The sequence below is a fragment of the Pseudorca crassidens genome, chromosome 1 (genome assembly GCF_039906515.1).
Source record: "Pseudorca crassidens isolate mPseCra1 chromosome 1, mPseCra1.hap1, whole genome shotgun sequence".
In the NCBI taxonomy this organism is placed as follows: Eukaryota; Metazoa; Chordata; class Mammalia; order Artiodactyla; family Delphinidae; genus Pseudorca; species Pseudorca crassidens.
Window position 1 is genome coordinate 110,537,847 of NC_090296.1, and position 6,985 is coordinate 110,544,831.

The 6,985-nt window shown below is 45.1% G+C and overlaps 1 non-coding gene across 1 annotated transcript; it reads right to left on the minus strand.

Annotated features, from left to right (window-relative positions):
* Positions 1-1,772: 1,772 nt before the first annotated feature.
* On the minus strand, positions 1,773-1,879 carry LOC137207184 (U6 spliceosomal RNA). The gene has a single exon (XR_010934971.1). It is a non-coding gene; the product is annotated as a U6 spliceosomal RNA (small nuclear RNA).
* Between the last annotated feature and the right edge of the window lie 5,106 nt (positions 1,880-6,985).

Consider the following 6,985-nt stretch of genomic DNA (forward strand, 5'->3'; position numbering starts at 1 on the left):
TTTACCCTTAAAGGTTAAGAAGCTGGATGTCTTCCCCTTTTTAAGAGAATCAAATTCAGTTTTTTATTCACCCAGTGTTGCAATCCCTTGGACACTTTTAATACTTTATCAGACCTCACACCTACATCTCTTTCCCAAAAGTTTCAACAAAAGACTAATTGAATATCATGAATTCTGACTGAGTCTCATGCCCATCCCAGAGCCAAAGGTGGTGGCCAGGAGGTCTTGGATATGGGACAGGTGCTCCAACCCTGAATTTTGGAGGTAGGTCCCATTCCACTATACAGACTAATAAAGGGAGAAGAGAGGAAAGACCAAAAATACTGTCACTAGACATAGGGTGAATAGATGTTGGGCTACCCTAAAATAACTGCCATGAGTATAGAAGAACCTACCCAGGAATTGTAGAAATCTTGGGGAGGGCATTATATTTTTTAACAAAGTCTGGAATAGGAATTTGAGCTAAGTCTTACAGAGATCTTAAGAGGCAGGGGAGTATCATCTAATACGTAGTTTGCATCGGGGAAAAGAATGAGATAAGAGTAGATCTACCGTGAAGCTAATGAAGCTTAAACTTTCATATTTGACAGCAATCCTAAAAATGTTATATGACACTACCATTAATGAACCATGACGCTGAAACAAACTTTTCTAAGCCATCAGTAATAAAATATTTAAATCACCCATACTAAAGGAAAGATTATCTTTCTTTCCTCACTATAAAAAAATTACACTATTAAATTATTGTAATATAAAGAGGTGATCAAATAGTATGTAGGCTAAAACATGGGGAAAGTACTTTCAAGTGTGTCAGATGTTGATTAAATAAAATGTGCTGTTTACCTGGATTTTGTGATGTTTGTGGTATTTGTCAGGTCTTTCCAGTTTGTAATTTGTGATGACTTCTTTTCTCATTCTAATTAAATGTTCACATTAGTACTTATGTATTTGTAATTATTGTTCATTTTCCTAAAGAGAGCACCAAAATCGTGTAAGCTACAGATCCCACAGGACCTGAATCTATTCCTGGATTCTTCCTTCGGCAGGGCCCAGAGGGTGGCTCAGAGCTGCAAGCTCACTTCCAGGTGTCTCAGCAATTTCTGGCCAGACATCCTCACACCACAAACCCAAGGAGGAGAAAGTGTCTGTGGCCCTGCATTCCCAGCTTAATTCCCAAGGTCACTCTTCTTGGACAAGTGTAATTGCCCTCCCTCCCCTTGAACCAACCATCATATGGGGAAGGGATACGTTGACTGGTTTAAGCCAATCACAGCCCATTCCTGGGTTGGGGGTGAAGTCAATCCCACCCAAACCACACAAATAAGAATAGAGACAGAGGGGTAATTTTCCAAAGGAACTAGGTGTCCTGGTACCAGGGAGGAAGGGACTAAATGCTGGACAGAAAGCAATAAGTATCCCAGAGCTGGGACTTTCCGTGGGAGTGAAATTTAAGAGGGCATCAAAAATTCAGCAAGTTAAATAATATTTTAATGCACTATTTTTTTTTTTTTTTTTGCTGTAGGCGGGCCTCTCACTGTTGTGGCCTCTCCCGTTGCGGAGCACAGGCTCCGGACGCGCAGGCTCAGCGGCCATGGCTCACAGGCCCAGCCGCTCCGCAGCATGAGGGATCTTCCTGGACTGGGGCACGAACCCGTGTCCCTTACATTGGCAGGCGGACTCTCAACCACTGCACCACCAGGGAAGCCCTAATGCACTGTTTTTAAAAACTGAACTAGCAAACTGCAGCCTGAAAGCTGGTTGCCTTTTTCTAAAAAAATATGGAAGTCTTCACAAATTTGTGTGTCATCCTTGCACAGGGGCCAGGCTAACCTTCTCTGTATTGTTTCAATCTGAGTATATGTGCTGCCAAAGTGAGCACCTGGCTGCCTGTTTTTATTACAGTGGCTGGGCTACCTCCTTTGGGAGTTAGGCTCTGCCTCACGACTGCCTGCAAAATCGTTGATGTTCAAGAAGAAACTGTCTGGTCCCTGAGGCTTCTTGGAACCCAGGAATTGTGAGATGCTCTTTTCCTATGACAACTCTAAATTGGCCTCCTGATTCAGAGAGGTGTGGGAAAGCAGAGGATGCCCTATTTCCCTAACAATTAAGATCAAACTCCATATTAACAGCACAAGCCATTCACTAGATTTTGAAGAAAGAATGCTGGGGGGCCTTGGATTCAAGCTAAGCCTCTGCCTAATATCTCTAGCCCCTCACTCAGGCTCCTCCACCCCAAGCTGACGAGGGCAGGCTCAGCCAGCTTGCTGGCAATACGACATGAAATCTGCTGGGAACAAATGGAGGAAGAGGCAGACCCTATCCACTTTGCTGCCAGACCAAGGCAGGCCTTCCTATTCTGTGTGGGCATGTTATGGCTTCAGTTACTGAGCCAGGCTTTATCCTCTGTGACAACTCATAAAAAATCAACACAGTCTTCAATGCTGTCAGAAGCCTGTGCCTAGAAACAGCTAGTGTTGATGAAAGGGAGAAAGGCATCTTTCCTTCTAATCGCATGTGTGACTAGAAAGCCAGTATTTCTTTAACAGGACCACAGGTAACCAGTAGAAGTGACTAGTAACCACAGGGAAGCCAAACATGTCACTTTAAATAACAATCTCTATTTACTTCTAAGAAACATTCCTGGAAACGTCAATAAGAGCCATTTGTCAGCTCTGTGACCCTGGTGAGTCAACTGGATACTTAACATTTGGGTGCTCGGTCTCTCCAGGTGTGAGGTAAGGGACAGGACTTGAGTGATCATCTCTGAGGTCCTTTCCAGCTCTGGCATGCTACAGTCCTACCAGATGGGGGGTCATTTCCCTTCCCTCCCTTCCCAAGCAGTGGTAGGCAGCCCCATAACAGCTGTGGCGCCAGAGGACTAGGGCAGGAAACATGGTCAGGGCATAAAACCTGTATATACTGGCAAGTAGGACTGATGTGCAAAATAAATTTGCACTGTCACCTACTATTAGAACTTAGTTTCAAATAATCTCAGGGGGACTTCTCTGGTGGCGCAGTGGATAATACTCCACATTCCCAATGCAGGGGGCCCAGGTTCGATCCCTGGTCAGGGAACTAGATTCCACATGCATATGCCGCAACTAAGAATTCACATGCCACAACTAAGGAACCCATGTGCTGCAACTAAGGAGCTGGTGAGTTGCAACTAAGACCCGGTGCAACCAAATAAATAAATAATAAAAAGTATAAAATAAAATAATCTCAGGAATGTATTACATTCCCAAATAATTTTTTCTCTACACACTTGTGATAGTTTGGGTCCTCTGAGAAGCAGATGCCAAGAGGGGAGGGAAACACCTGTGAGGGAAAAGGAGCAGGGGGAACTGGGGGAGGTGGAGAGAACCTCCAGGACCCAATGCAGGTCTGTCAGCTGGGAAGGGAGAGGGGGACACAGAAAGGCTGGGGAGGAAGGGTCTCAAACCTACAGCACCATTCTAAGAATGTTTCAGATAGACTGAAATCATTTTCTTAGGGCTGCCAGAACAAAACACCGTGGACTGGGTGGCTTAAAGAATGGAAATTTTCCCACAGTTCTGGAGGCTACAAGTCTGAGATCGAGGTGTTGGCAGGATTGGTTTTATTCCGAGGGCTTTCTTCTTGGCTTGTAGATGGCTGTCCTCTCCCTGTGTCTGCACTTCATCTTCCGTCTGTATAGTCCTGTACCCTAATCTCCTCTTCTGATAAGAACACCAGTCATATTGGGTTAGGGCCCACCATCATGATTTCATTTTAATTTAATTACCTCTTAACAAGTCACATTCTGAGGTACTGGGGTTAGGACTTCAACACATGAATTTGGGGGGACACAATTCACTCTGCAACAGACAGGTAGGGTGTCCTCAAGCCAAAGTTGCCCATTAGAGGAGCCATGCGTCTCACAGCCACGGGACTCCATGAATATCCCCGCCATGTTCTGTCCTTGGCTGGAAGCAGCCCACAGGAAGCTTGGCCTTGTGCAAACACCATGGTGGATTCAAAGAGGCTGCAGCTGGGGCCATCAGTTAAATATCCCCCTGCTGGCAGGAGATCTGTGGCGCATTTCCATGGTCACCACGACCTTCAATCTTCATTTACTAAATTGCTCAAGAAAAATAAATTGACGACCTATTAGGTACTAGGTGAGTGAGTCTCAACCCTGATTACATGCCAACAAAATTAGCAGTGGAGATTTTGTTTTCCAGTACATTTTTCTGGGCCCCATCTCTGCAGGGGGTCACTGAGCTTGAGAGCTGGTGTGCCAGGGGCTTGGGTGGGGAGGGTGGTGAATAGGACAGCCTTTGCCCACTAGGAGCTCCGGGCCAGTGGATGAAAGTGACATCTTTAAAAACTTCGTGCACAGAATAGCAGCCACATTACCATGCCCTGGTTAAATCAGTAACTAGAATCAGATAGATGCAAGAAAGACTTGTTATGACTTATCAATCAGTAACAAATATAAAGTCCCACGAGGATAAGTTCAGCCACTCACACTCATCCTGCTTTCTCCCTCAGTTCTCCTTTGCCGGGAGCTTAATCTATACTTCTTCCAGCTGAAACCAGGAGAAATAACTCAACTCAGATTGCCGTGTGATTCCCTGCAAAGGCGAAACCCCAGTACCAACATGTTCATTCCTACAGTGCGTCCCCAGCTGCCCTCCAGCTTCATCTGGTAGCTACCACCTTGGCCGTGTTCACAAATCTCCAATGTCATGGAAGCACATTCCCCTCCTAGTTACAGCAAAGGGAAGAAAGGCTACAGGCTCTAGCCTCTGCCCTGACGTGGAACGTGAAGGAAACACCAGGCTTTTCAGTCCAGTTTTGCTTTTTACCAGGCAGACCCCTTGGAGCAAATTATTTGCTCTCTCAACATCTCAATTTCCTCACCTGTAATTTGGAAGTAATAGTAACTACCTTGCAAAGTTGTTGTTGTGAGGATTAAAGAGATCACACAGGTAGGAATGTCTCCTACCACAGTGAGTTCATAGTTGGTACTTTATGAATAATACTGAGCCCCCCACCCAAATCATCAGAAAATTATTTTCTCTAGAGTTAGAACAAAAATTCTCTTGTCAAAACCACTGGGGAAATCAGAAAACTCCAGTTTCCACTGTCCTTGAAATTCTCCCCTTTTTACCCCATTTATATAGCTGGGAGATTCCACAGCAGCCAAAACCTACTCTCCGGGAAGGTCCTAATGTTGATATTTTCAACCTCATGTGAATTTCTACTTCTCTGGACATTCCTTCCAGAAGCATGGCAATGATAACTATTCAGCCTCATCAGAGAAAAGAAAGGCTTTACCTCTTGGTAAAGAAAACCACATCAATAGCAAGGACCTTTCTGGTGGCCTCAGATCACACCAGATAGGTGTCCCCCTCATACAAGGGTGGCCGCAGCTGGAATGGCAGTAGAAATAGGAAGGGTCATCACCCCAGGGGACTGCAAACATTTCCAGTAGGAAACATCTCTCTTCTTTCAAACTAAATCTTACCCTAGATACTGATATTTGTGAAACAGAAATGTATCCTATTTCATTAATATAAAAAATTTCAGTGAAAATGTATAACCTTTGCTCATTATAACCCAAAAATGTATGAACAGGAGACTGTGTTGAAATTAGGACATTAGATGACAGTTACATTTTCTATCATCTTCAGTAACTTGTTGTTTGGGTTGCTCAGTATCAAGGAAACCCTGCTGCACACTGTTAATGGTCCCAGGCTCTTAACAGCTCTTCTGGCAATCTTGGGAGACCCTTTGAGAAAACTGTCCCTAAAGCTTGAAGACATAAATACCTATATAGCAAAAAGCACCCAGAAAGCACAATCATTGCTTAAATTATCTATAACATAATATTTTCCCATTGCCACATGTTTGCAATTCACTAGTTATCCCACAAGTGAGAATTACTCTGTAATGATGCATCTGAGCTCGGCCCAGCCTTGAATCCAGCACGGTCCATGGGGCTGTGCTAAGACACATACATAGCCTTGACTTTCACACAAGACCAGTGAGGAGTGGCTGGTCAATACACAATTCCAGGTCAGTACACATCGACAAGAGATTTAAATATATGCACAGCCGAGGGGACTTCCCTGGTGGAGCAGTGGTTAAGGATCCACCTGCCAATGCAGGAGACACGGGTTCAGTCCCTGGTCTGGGAAGATCCCACATGCCGCAGAGCAACTAAGCCCATGCACCACAACTACTGAGCCTGCGCTCTAGAGTGCATGAGCTACAACTACTGAGCCCACATGCCGCAGAGCAACTAAGCCCATGCACCACAACTACTGAGCCTGCGCTCTAGAGTTCATGAGCTACAACTACTGAGCCTGCACACCACAGCTACTGAACCCCACGCGCCTAGAGCCCATGCTCTGCAACAAGAGAAGCCACCGCAATGGGAAGCCCGTGCACCACAGGGAAGAGTAGCCCCCCTGCTAGCAGCAACTAGAGAAAGTCCGTGCGCAGCAACAAAGACCCAACACAGCCAAAATATATATATATATATATGCACAGCGGAGATGTTCCAACAAGATTTTTCCAAGGCCACAGAAGAAGTTCACATGGAACTATAAATTAATGCGCTCATAACTCCTATGGTTAAAATTACAATAAATCTGTTTGATTATCTTTTATTACTGTTTAAAGGCACTTTCATTTTTTAATGAAATTTGACTCAAGAGTTTGCAGAAGCATCTCTGCAGGACCCCAATCCCGGCCCAAGCTGAGCCCAATACAGTTGGAGGAACCAAGCCCAGAGAAGCGCAGGGTGTTGCCCGGCTCATACAGCCCATTAGTGGCACAACTACGATGAGAACCTGAAATTTCAGCCTCCTTGGCAGTCAGTGCTCTTAGCACGACACCAGAGTCCTGGGAGGCTCCCTGTGTCCCACAGTAAGTCCAGCGGTAGACAACAGCGTATAGCCAAGCGTGAAATCCTTTCCCACAGGGGAGAGAAAATTCTCGAAATGACCAGTGGCTT